Consider the following 13,892-nt stretch of genomic DNA (forward strand, 5'->3'; position numbering starts at 1 on the left):
TGAACATGTACACATACCAATTTAAATTAAGCTTTTATATGCTACTAGTCTGAATAACCACATAGATAAACAAAAACACTGTTTGAGACTACTTATTGTTTATGGGTTTGTTGAGAGTTTATTTTAATTGATAATTCAAATAAAGCCTTTAAAGGTAAAAAGGGCAAAATTTTATAAATTAATACGTTTTACACAACTGGGAATAACAAACACGTGTTAATATCACAGCGATGTAGTCTGTTCATTGTTGTTGTTGTTCAACCAAAGTTTCAGAATATTAAAACAGCATATTTGATGTTTCTGTCAGGATTAAACCCAAAGACAACGTTACTCGTAAGGCATCGGTTTATTTACATAATCAAGTCTCCAGAAAACATGCATGTCCAAGCAAGATGGCATAGCTATTTTTCATCTGTTTTATAAAGGTAGGATTAAAATAAAATTCATTGTGAATATTCGAATTTTAGTCTGAAACTTAAATTTATTTTAAATAACATAATAAATAGAAAATAATACTCCAGAAAACACTGTTTTTGTGACACAGCTCCCATTATACTTGGGAGTGGAATGAAACACCCATCAAAATCTATCATGCTCGGTGCATCCAAAATGGAACAAGGCACCCAAAAAAGATGAATACAGACAATGGAATATGTGTCGAGCAGTAGGTTCCCACTGCTTTTTATCCAATTTTTTTTTAAATCTGTGAATTTCTTCCCTGGTTCAAAGACCATACTGTGCACAGTTGGGGGGCTTCAAAGCTCCAAGTCCACAGAATTAGGGAAGAGAAAAGCGGCTTCTTCAATGCTCAGGGCTCAGAAATATCACAAGGCAAGCAAGTAGAAAACCAAACTTTCCTCCCCTGAATCTCTCACAAGAAGAGTGGTGTGTTTTACCTGTCAGTACAACATCTATGCTGAAGCTCTGGACACTGTAACCTGTTTAGGATGACATAAAGAGGTCGACATTTTGGACAGAGGGAGATGGCCTGTGTGTTTGCTACCCATTATGTTTTCTGTGACATGAGATTCAAACATCTCTAGGTAGGTAGAATGACAATATTGTATTGTTTTAAAATGTCAATACCTAGTTTTATTTATTTTGTTGTTGTTTTTAACTAATATCTGTTAAGAGTCTACAAAGAGGGTCATTGCTAAGTTCTGTAAATTAGCAAGGTTTAAGTGCTGTTTGAGTTTGTTACTGTGATTGGAAAAATATCTGCCAGATCCTATAGAGGAAGCCGGTAGATGCTTGTTTGGTAGTGCACGGTGTACTGCAGAGTTGTGGTTTCTTTGTTCTTTGCTAGAATGCAGCAAATGCCTCAGTGTTGTGGAACTACTAACTCCATGGACCTCTTGGGAAAGATGATTTTCAGTTTTAGCTAGTCAGTAACACTAACCTCCTCATTGTTTTAACTCCCTGAGCACATTCCAGAGTTGGGCGTGGAGATGATTGTTCACTTAGTTCCCTCAAAAATAGCTGCAGTAACAGCTTCTATGTCCTTGCCCAGTCCTGAACCCCCAGTGCTCATAATTATGCATCGCTGGTCACATTTGTAGGGGGAAAAATACTGTGACTGATGTAAAATAATTAGTGCGCCATGGATCGGGCCGCTCTTTGCCAGCTCTGGATCAGTGCTAGCTAATGGGGTGTGAAAGGGGATTGCTACCTGGCTGTGTCGTGTCTTTCTCTCCTAAATAATGCAATATGTGTGTGCACTGTGTGATGGAGCACTCATACCGAGCCGCTCCACCACCCAATTATATCAACGTCATGACAATTTTACCTGCCAAGGTGACATGCTGCCTAATGCTAATGGTACCTCATTACTCTTTTTTCTCCATACTCTCACTCAGTTTTTATTTTAGTCAGAGCTAAACTCTGCATTAACTGAGCAGAATCTTAATCAAGAACAACATGAACCTCTGTCGTATATATCTGCTTAGGAATAGGTGGAGGCAAAGAGAAACAGATGGAGAAAAGGAAGGCAAACAGGAAAAAATAAATATTGGTCCTGCATGTTAATTGTGAGTAATTTATGCTCATCAACACTGTAGGAGTGAAAACCAAGTGATGTAGAGAAATGTAAATTACTTATGTAAAAGCACATTTACAGGGAACAATAAGAAAACTTAACATAATGCATTTATGATCATTGTATTCCAAATTACAACTGTTGGAAAATGAGCTTTATTTATTCTTTCTTTTTAACTGTATCACTTTTTGACACTTCTCAGCACACGTACAAAAATACATGAAATATACACACTAATGATAAATACTGTTGAGTAATATCTCATTATCCTAGCCCCTGTCCATGATAATAGACCTGATAACTGCTAACTGTTACCTTTAAACTAGCAGAAGGTCTTTCAGGAGCATCTGCAGACAATAAAGCAGTGTCTGACATTCACTAAGGAAGGAACAGTAAATACCTAAATGTACAGGCACACTGTAATGTGCATTTTCATCTTAGTTATGCATAATTTGGTAATATCAAGCATTTTTAGCAATAAGAAATGCTTAACTGTAATTCATTTTGCAGCGAACTAAATAAGGCGAGCAGAGAAGTAAATATGGTTCACTTCATTTCATGTTTTAGTCCACCTACAAATTTCCTTCCAAACACATTGGTGGTGTATCTTCACACAGTATATTCTAGAGGCTCTATATGCCTCTAGAATTATTCCACAATATTAGGATGTACATTCTGACTCCTGACATCATATCCAACTCTGTGCATTTTACATGAGTTATCTCTATCTCCATGGTCACTGGGTTCAATCTCAATATTCCTGCACGTATATCAGAAAGCAGTTCTGATCTCAATGCTCATAAATATATTATAGATTGTGTTTTCTTTGCTATTCATTTGTATTCATTGTATGATTTGCTCTAACACACCGCCCAGTTGTGCATTCCCTGACCATTCCGGCCCCTTGAGCACAGAACAGGCGTAAAAATCTCCTTAACATCTGAGGCTAAAGGGGCCGCCACCGTGTCCTCGCAAAAGTGAAATGAAGTCCAAATCCCACAGTTCTTGTCAAAAATAAAAAAAGTCCTTAAGGAAAAAAATGACACTTTTTTCTTTTAAAATCTTAATATTAAAAATCTTAATAACAGAGTGAACTAATCTACTTTGGAAGATTCTAAAAATAGACAAGCAAAAATTAAGAGCTTCATAAAATAATAATAAATAAAATATTATTTTAATAAAAGCATTGTACTGTAATAGTAAACATTGTCATTCAGAGCTTTCTGATGTATGTAGCATGAATTCTCTCTTACAGTACATGAACAAATTCATTCCCTTTTTCAAATGGACAGAAATGCATTTAACCCCACTTTGGCACCCTACTACCATCAAATTAAACCAACACTTAACGGTCTTGTGAAACGATATACTTCACAGTTTCCATAATGACAGCAGCAGCAGTTTAGTCTCCCCATTCGATATTCACTAAATTACACATGGACAGGTAGTTTAGCTTGATTTGACTAAATTTGTCACATCAATCACATGGTAATGATGCTGCAATGGAAGCAATGAGAACTAATGTTGATTCTGTAATCTACAGCTAAGGTTAAAATGCAATTCACCCTGCTGTTTTCAACCAGACGCACACTGCAGCTAAAGAGCTATATTTACGGTACGTAAAATCTTATTATTGTGCTTACCATAAAGGATTAATTATCAATGGTCTAATTAGTTTTGTAACTTGTATTAATAACAAATTATCCATTATGTCTTTCTCAGAAAGTGAAATAGAATTTAAAAGTGACTGAATACATGTTTGTAAATGTTTCTGTACTCTGACACTGAATACATTTTAAAAGGATATTCAGAATACAGGTTTTATATTTTTAAAATAAATGATTAATGAATGTTTTTTTTTATATTTTAACATGCAGTGCCAGTATAGAGATGGGAATGTTGCTACGAACAATCTTTCATTCTGCGAGGTACTGAATACCAGGCAGGACACTGAATGTGCTATAATCAGGATTATGACGAGAGAGCACATTGGCTCTATAGAAAGTGACCCTGAATTTTTTACAGCAAATACTGAATACTAAACTGAATATGCCCAGAGTCACACTGTGTTCACTGTTCTGAAACTGTGGAGAGCAACAGTGATAAGACTGTGGTTTTACTGGTTACATTTATAGTTTGGCATGTGTGCTTTGCTTAATTTTCTTGGTTGTTTGTGTGCCACTGGGGTCTGTCTCGATGCACAGGACACTATAGTTCACGCTATAGCTCATGTCTTATTTCAATGGTTCAATGGCCTTAAAGAATTATGTCAAACTGTAATTTGACAAAACCAAAAACATAATTGGTGTGTATGTTTTGAAATAAAGTATACATTTATTAAGTGGTATATTGAAGAACATGTAGAAGTACATATTATTCAAAAATGTAATTCTACCTGGTATAGACCTGTGTAAATATAGTAAATAGTGTAAATAGTGGCATTTTTGCCAAGCTTCAGATTGGCCATGACTTAATTTATGCCTCTTTCATATTACATACTTGTTTTCATATTTCATGTTGAAAGAAAGAAGTTTTAAATAATCATCAGTGATTTAAAAGATAGTAAAATGTGATATACAACTAAACTCCAATTACCATCACTCCATCCCAGCACTGAACTCCACAACAATCTGTCAGAGAGAATGGCTGAAACCCAAAACAACAGCCCATATAGTACCAACGATCAAATCATGACAAACCCATCTAGTATAGGTCTAGTAAGAAAGCCATAATAAAGGAATAACAACAACAACAATAAAATCTAGTTGCAGTAACTGGTGTAACTATTTCAGCCAAATATATTATGGAACGACAAAGGTTTCTAAAAAATTCTTTGACAAGTGAAAAAAATGCTCATTACATTGAAAGGCAGACACACTATGGAACAAAAGATACATATTTTTTCATTATTGGTTTAAATTGTAGCCTAAAAATACAAAGTAATAAAACATTAATTTAGACAAATAAGCTTCATGTTAAACATTCATTTCATTTAAACCTTTAGTTTTGAGATGATTACCATGATAATGGATACCTGAGAGAGAGAGTGAGAGAGAGAGAGAGAGAGAGAGAGAGAGAGAGTTTAAATTTTATTTGCTATCTTTGTTGCAATTATCTTTATAAAACGCTGTAATCATTTGGGGTTGAATGGGAAATTACAGAAATACTACTGAAGAATTTCTATTGAAATGTTGGTGAAAAGTGTTATGAATGCAGCACTTTTACACCGTATACTGTAGAAGAGGGAAGAAAGTCTTAAGAATTTAGAAGTAAAATAGCTAATAATCATTTAAATTACAGAATAAATGACAGAATAACATGGCAAATTTCTAAATCTATAAACAGGACACAGTTTGGCTAAGAATAATGGAAATTAAACAGCGCTATGAAATAAATTATAAGGACAGGTTGAAAAGACTGTGGTAGTAAAAGCTGGATTATTAATAGGGTTTCAAAAGCGTTGATAAATGCTTAAATAACACTACATAACTAATTTTGTTCAGAGTGTAAAAGATAGAGGATATGCACAATTTCCTATTTCTACACCAAAGTAGTCATATCTGAAGTTTATTTACTGGACCAATATATGCATTCTCATTTGTTTATCTTAGTTTGCAACAAAACAACACTCAGCACCACAGTTTTGGTAATCTACAGTGTGAATGCAACAGTGCAAGACAATACAGATTCTTAAGTAAATGTCATCATTTGTAGCTGATCTTTTACTCATGTTGAGACTACAGGCCCATTTCACTCATCATGCTATGAGCTGGATGATGTCATAGGGTGTGGCTGATAGCATGTAATATAGCATTTAGTTACTTTTTCCTTTTTATATTAAATGGAATAACATTTGTTGCATCAAAAAATACTGTACATGACACAAGTTGGGCCATATCCTATTGTTTTAATAATATCAAGCTTTTTGTTGGATATATAGTTACTTACGAAAATGCAATTACAACACTGATCATCATACTGCTTAACAGCCGGAAAAGGTTTAACTATATTCTATACTACATTTATCATATCTTTTTAAATTATGATACAGTATACTACAAAAGGTGGCACTGCTGTATATGCACATGCATACTTATGCATGTATTTCACATTTAAGTTCAGTAGAAAGTAGAAAAAGCAAACATGCAACTTTACAAGAACACAAACATTGTGACAGAACACTCACAGACTCAAAGAACATTAAAGCTTATAGTAATAGAACCACAAATCATGGGAAATTATTAAATGCTTTTAAAAAAGCAATATCAGCTCTTTGGTATGTCTATTATGAAATATTTCTTGGGGGGGGCAGGTATGACTTTAATTTAATTAGATAACAGGCTCAACTTGACAAGAACAGCACTCATACAACTGAAATGTTCAAATTTAAAACTAATAGCAAGTGTGCAACGCCTTTTTTTGGAGAAGCTTACATTGTTCACAGTGGTCTTGATAGGAACCATCATTATTACATGGCAACATTTTATTACATGAAATGGCTATAAATACACTTCCTGATGTCTGAGACATTGTTTTATAAATCTTTTGGGAAAAAATGGCATAAATGTATTTTTCAAAATCCATTTATGGTGGACAGGTACACACAGGGTATTGTAAGGCAAACTAGAGCCCAAAGAAAGCTTTTTTTAACTGTTATAAACATTACATACAAACATTCAGAAGATATGCGTGGGTCCACTGGTCATTCTGGATAATAATTAAAATAGCTATATTTCCATTTTAGACTTTGGATTACTATCACCAACACATCAGTAAGTCTCAATACAATTCACCATTTCTCATCAAATCACTCTGAATGACTTGGTATATTTAAGATAGCAATTTCAGAAAATTAGGTTGCTAAGTACAATCAGACTGATCACAATGAGGATGTACTAACACACATGCAGGTACACACACTACAGTGAGGGTGACCAGTATCAGGCACACTAATATTACTGATTAAAAACAGCAGGAGGTCCAGGGGCTGAAAGCTTGAGATATTCCTCACCTCAGAATAAAGTCACATACACACACACACACACGGACGCACAAAATCCTATTTACAAATGCTATTAAAATACCTCTCGGAACTGGCCTGCAGGTCTATGATAGAAATTAAGTTGGAGTGTTTATTTATCCTGAATTTTAATTTTCTGTCTCATTGCCTTTGGATATTTGGTCTGTGTTATCGTACTGGCTTCAAACTAATTGTTAAATTGGTACCTTCATTTTCATATTTGTAATTACTTCAGGTGACACTGGTGGAAACATGTAGACTGTAGATTGAACAAATGCAGGAGATGATCTGCGAATGCACTTAATCAGGTTAAAAACATGAGAAACAGTTTAAGCAATTATGAGAATCTCCTGAATCGTCCGACATAAATAACTGCTTAGGTGCAAGTGCAAATGCAAATGAAGACAGACTAATTCTTTTGTGCTGTTACTGACATAATCTAAGACCACTCTGAAATATCCAGTGCACCCACATGACCACATGGATGAGTCAATTCAGTAAAGATATAAAACTGATATGAGAGCAATCATGATCATCACATAAATCACTAGCACGTAAAAATGAAGCACCTGAGGTGTAAGAGTGTGCATGGTATCTCTTCAAATTCAAGTGGAGAATGATTGCTTGAGGTTGGAGATGTTTCAGTGAGATAAATGAATATGTGGTGAAGGCACTCACTGTCAAACACCAAGACATATAAATGACACAAATATCTGCTGCAATACTGTGTATTTTTTATTAACTACGACTCTGCTGTTTAAACCACTAATCAGCCGGCAATAACTCAAAGTGCTAGGGACGTAGCGTAGCATCAACATAAACATAGATTACTGCCTGCTACATGATTTGTGTCAAACATACAATTCATAATATACAGCACATTCTGTACTGTACAAAGGACATGTATGTTTATGTAAATTTTACCCATTTTTAAATGGCAAATCGTTCTATATTTGTGAATGAAGCTAATGCTACATGTGTGCTGTGGTATGTGCTCATTAGTTTGTAGCCCAGCCAACAAACACATTTTAACTCAGAAACTGTGTGTATGTGTCATCATGTATTGCCACATTGTGTGGATGGGGGAAGGGTAGATAGTTAGAGCTCCTGGAGGGCTGGCTGGCCAGCTCACTTTGAGGCTCTCGCTTAGCCCAGCAGAAAACAGCAGGGAGTCCTCTACAAAACCCAGGAACAAATGTCACCAGCCACCCCCTCCCACCACCACCAGCCTACCCATCCTCCCCTGCTCTCTCTCTCTCTCTCTGTTTTCCTCGCACACACAAACACACAACCGGCCTTCACAGAGAGTCTTATCAGGGGCCGGGAACCAGAGAGTAACAGAGGCAGCACAGCCAGCAGGAAAAACAAATGAGATCGAGGAGAGCATGTGTATTTCTTAGCAGCTGTCAAGTAGATAAGTGTGAGATTAAAAATTAATTTGAAGGCGATAAGAGATGATACAGTTGCCATGTTTATCTCGAAATGTGCTCCACTCTCTCTCCTATAGCCTTCTTGTTATCTCAAAACAAGATGGTGGCAACAGGTAGAGAAAGCTGTCTGGCAAAGCTGTTCTCGGTGTGAGATTCTTCAAAATAACCACCGCCACCGGGGAAAAATGGATTGAGGGATATGATGGTCTTGTTTTTCACTTTCAGTAACTCTTTTTATGTCGGCAGTGGAAAAAAATGAGCAGTTCTCTTCAGCGAGAAGCCAATTAGGTTCTTCCGCGTGAGAGTATCTTAATCAGTAGCATAATTGGGAGCCCCCTGCTGAGACTGCGGCTGGGGACAGCACAAGGTCCAAACCAACACATATACAGCCATATTGAGCTTCAAACCCTTCATGTCCCAAAAAAAAAACAACTTTATAAACAATTAACTCACTGCTTGGCTAAACCAACAGTGAGAGTCAGAGTAACTTGGCATCATTAAAACGTGTAAGGGCTGAGTAATGAGCTGCATGGGGAAGGGTTGGTTATATTTAGGGATATTTCTTTAACTGAAGTGGTAGAATTCCAAAAAGCAGCCTCATCATTGGCATCAATTTTGTGATTTAATGAAGGACAGTTCTGGTCGAGAATGTGTTGTGGAGTTTTAACTTGAGCTCTGTGAGTGTTTTTAAGCCACTGTTTGCTTGTGTCTGTCTGTATCTGTCAGAGACCATCATTTCACTTTCAGTTATTGTTCATCCTTCTGGAAGCGACTCGTCCTTGATTGTAAAGACTAATTATAATTTTGCATATACTGTCTCAATCAACACATAAGCTTACTGGTATTAGTATTAAAATATATGTACTAATTTGATACATTTGAACATTTCAATCAATAATTCAAAAACATCTACAAAAATATATGCCACTTTTCAGCTGTCACATCAATGATTTTGTCCACCTCATGCACACCTTTTAGGTATATTTAAGTACAAATGCTGAGTTATAAATATATAATGCCTTAATTCCACACTCATGGATTTCAGAAGTACGTCCTTTAAAATTTATTGACACTTTAAATTACACTGTAAAACCTAAGATTTGATCATTCACAAGATTTTGCATGAACACACAACAGTCCACCTACAGAAATAATAAAAAGATCCTTAGGTTTTGTCATGTGGAATACTGGTAGCACAACGTAAGAGGAACATTTACTCAGGCATGTTATGCTAACCAAAACCAATTTACTCAGTGATTTTTAGACATTACTAATTAAGTGTGACATGTTCTAAAGAGTGTAAAGTCTACTACAGTGCTTGACCTACTGCATTATGTTCATTGCAGGATTTCATAATGCAAAAATAACCAAATGCAAACGCTTTAAACATTTAGTTTGCAAGTTTAGTGCCTAAACAACAGAATAATTCATCTAATGTTTTGTTGCCAAGATGGGTAGAATAGTGGAACTTACAAATGTGGCATCTTGTCTGTGTAAACGTATTTTTTTATAGACTAAGATGTAACAGATGCCCAAGCGTGGCTTTAATATTTGTTACAATCATACAGCTAGTATATGCATTGAATATATATAAGAAATTGTGTCATGGTTAAACAGAGAAAATCCCAATAAATGATTTCCAGCAACAATTATTACAGATACAACTAATGACTGTTTGTACTTATGATGCAAACACAAAAGCAAAATTGATCAAATGTTTACTTAAATTCAGTTTTGAGCCGACTATATAAAGAAAGCAAGTAGTTTTGATTTAAAAAATCCATTTATGTAGATGGCCTAGCATATTAATAACTCAACAGAAGTCACAGAATTCAACAGAACCCATAATGTCTTGACACTATGAAAACTCAGAGACAGTCACCAGCACGTGTGTTTGTTGTACTGCAATGGGCAAGGACAATACATACTTACATGTGTGTAATTTTCTTTGCTTTTAAATGTTAATGTTTTTAGACTGCACAATATTCACACTAGTGGTGGCATTTTTACATCAAAGTAGTAACTAGATTACTAAGAGCTAGGCATGCATGATGATCTTGGAATCATATCAGCATTGGCAAGTATTTGATTTTAAAAAATGGCATCAAACTAATGTTTAGATTTGACTGATGTTTGATGAGGCATTTATTTTACTCTGCAAGAGTGCAGCGTTTAGGAGATGCAGGACTACTCTGCACATTCATTAATTTTCTGCATTTGCAATCTTCTACAAAAGAGTATTGTTTACTCTAATACAGGTCTCAGATATCTAGTCTCAGTTTTCTAGATTTTACAAATGTTTATATACCAGCATTGGTATTGGAATCGTCAGAAATGTGCATGAAAAATACTGGATACTGGCACTGGCCCAAGATTCCCATATCGGTGCATCCTTACTAACAGTTACTACAACAGTAGCAGTAGCAGCATCAATAGCAGCTTTACAGGAGGCTGAAGGAGTGAAAGTTTTGGGGCCTCTTACCCCCTCCTCTCTCTTGCGGGAGCTCTTGAACTCGTTTTAAGTCGGCCACCACACCATGTCTAATGGCCCCCGCTGAGTCCGCAGTCTTGCTCCCACCGCTTCCCGGCATCAAGCCCATCGTCCCCAAATCAAACCATAGAAAATTGGACTTAAAATATCAGGGAGCTGCCCCCAAAAAACCCGAAAAGCTGCATCTGTCGCCGGCATACATGAAAGTTGAGCTCACAAGGGATAGCATTCACATCAGTGTTCAGTCGACGCGTTTCACATAAAAAAAGCAACACTGATTTGGGTTAGTGTTTATTTCTTTATAGACGTTCATTATTTTTTAGCTGGTCAGAGAACCATCACATGGAATACAATGGGAAAGGAGTGGTGCGAGTCTACATTTGCTCTGCCAGCCATAAGTCGGTGTGACATGCTAATGGTCCTAAGCTGTCTAAAAGAGGTGAGCAACCATATTAATTACATTACTGAACTATATAAAAGGGCATAATAACACTGCTGCTATGAAAGACTGTTCTTGAGTATAATAGATTACTGCAGCAAACTAATATGTGCAATGCATACTGTGCTGAGTTATATGTAACTCTTTAAAAAAGGGTGAAATCTTAGTAAACGGGCTCCATTTGGGCTCAGTGGACATTGTATTATTGAGGAGAGACGTATATTGTTTCCAGATATGGTTTGTAAGTGTAAGTCGAGGCAGGTGAATTAGTTGTAATCCACTCAATACCTTTTCATATTTGCTAGCTGCATCAAAGCAGAGGTATCAAACAATTAGCACAAGATTGAATTGTTCCAAAATTGTTTCAAAAGTGCAAGCATTTTGCCAGTAGTCAGTGCTTCTGTGTGCATGTGTCTCCTCATATCGGCAGAACTGTGGTGAGAACAATGCAGATGGTACAGACAGTGCTGCCTCTACTCCAAACACACACAATTTCATGTTCCAGCCACACATACACAAACACGAGAAAACACACCAAGGGGCAGGCAGCCCTCAGTCAACGTATGCTCTCTGCACTTTCTGTGTCAGTCTCTCTAAAAAATGCATGCGATACTCGGCTGAAAAATTCAGGAAATCCAGACATGATGCTACTGGGCAGAATGCAAATGCCTGCTAATGATGCATAGGATGTAAAGTTGACCGATCAGCTAACTTTGGCTGAGAAAACGAAGAAAAGGCTATGTGTATGGAGGGGGAGGGGGAGAAGAGACGGGTATAAGCCATTTCTATTTCTGTCTGCATAGAAAGAATGGGGGTCGATCGCCACGTATTATTCAATCAGCTCGAGATACTCCTTTTTTTTCTTAGACATACAGGAAAGCACGCAGACACAGGACAGAAACACAGACAGACAGACAGACAGACAGACAGACAAGCAGGTGGCAGAAGGGTAGTGAAGACCATTTTATGTGACCCCTTCAAATCTAAAACAAATCTGCACTGCACAACAATAATAAAGAAGCTGTATATGATAAGTCAAACAGGGTGACACACTTAAGCTCAGGCAGCCCTGCACTGAAAATAAGGCTCTAGACTGAATAAACAAATAAGTAATTTTAAAAAATGAATGTGGATATGCTGCTGAAAGATAGTAATTATCCTAAATGTTGAGAAAAAGGGTGGAGGGGAGATTGGGGGGGTGGGGGCTGTCCGCATTTTTCATAGAACCATAAAAGAATTGTTTGGGGGGGGGCGGATGCTATACAAAGAGAAGGTTTTTCATTGTGTGAAAATATAAACACAGATGAGCTGTGTCTTTGATTTGTTCATGCTTTTCACTCTGCACAGCAGGGATGTTCAGGAGGACGTGCCCTCTTTGCATTCGATGTAAATAGGGACCGTGGACGCTGTGTGATGAGATTATATTCCTCCCATTCCTGCTCTTTCTCTCCTTTTCCCTTTCTCTTTCTCGCTCCCTTTCTCTCACCCTGCCTAAAAAGCAAATTTTTTTCGCCACCATTATAGTCTTTTTGCTAGCTTTGATTTGTCTTTTTTCGGTTCCCGCGCATGACGAGTGTTTCCCTGGATTGAATAGATGTGTAATGTCTTTTGGATGTTACAGTACAGATGAAGGATACTTATTGTTTGTAGACAATCTAAGTGCCTGCCAGTCAGTGTTTGACTACCAGCTATAATACAAGGAGCACAGCACCAAACTAAAAGTTAAGAGGCAATAATTTTATGCAATCTACACTAACTGCCAGCTTATTCAATTATGAGCAGCACAGCACCAAATTAAACTCGAGATAATAAATGATACTCAACGCTTTTGACTCCAATGCACATTGCAAATAATATTTGTGTTCAGGTATCTGATTGGACAACCGAGCAAGTCACAGAAACCCACCATCTATCAGTTCTTCATTATCTTTAATAAGAAATACAACTGTAGTACATTTGGTGAATAAAGCAGTTGACAGTTGATAAAACTGAATGATTCCTCAGGCATTTCCTTATTATGACCGATAATCTATTTTTAAAGAAATTACTGCATTTACAGTGCATTCAGTACAACTATGTATTTACATTATATTGTTTGGGTACGTTAAGCAAAAAAAAAAAACTAATATGACTCTTGAATTTATTGATTTAATTATGCTAATGAAGCTTGTCAGAATTGAACTGCATTTTTGTATTCGACTGTTGTGAATTTTAAATATGAAAAATAAATAAAGTGAATGGAGTATAATTTGTTTCCACATTACCTACAGCTTGCTGAGCTTCAGAGTTTCATGTGTATGTGTGTGTGTGTGTGTGTATGTGTATATATACACACACACACACACACACACACAGTATACGTGTGTATATACATATATATATATATATATATATATATATATATATATATATATATACACACACACAGCGTTGTGCAGGTAAAACATGACATTGTCCCTGTTCTGTATCAGTCCTTA

General features: G+C 36.4%; 1 protein-coding gene across 2 annotated transcripts in view; it reads left to right on the forward strand.

Moving 5' to 3' along the window:
* The first annotated feature begins 850 nt into the window (after positions 1-850).
* ctnnb1 (catenin (cadherin-associated protein), beta 1) overlaps positions 851-13,892 on the forward strand; it is a 30,242-nt gene continuing 17,200 nt past the window's right edge. The window contains exon 1 of one of the 2 annotated variants that reach the window (XM_017700422.2): positions 851-1,043. The gene's annotated coding sequence lies outside the window, so the exon portion shown is untranslated. Of the gene's footprint in view, positions 1,044-11,239; positions 11,416-13,892 lie in introns of those variants that run through there. The other variant, XM_037536917.1, reaches the window with a different exon arrangement.

This window comes from Pygocentrus nattereri, chromosome 3 (genome assembly GCF_015220715.1).
Source record: "Pygocentrus nattereri isolate fPygNat1 chromosome 3, fPygNat1.pri, whole genome shotgun sequence".
Taxonomy (NCBI): Eukaryota; Metazoa; Chordata; class Actinopteri; order Characiformes; family Serrasalmidae; genus Pygocentrus; species Pygocentrus nattereri.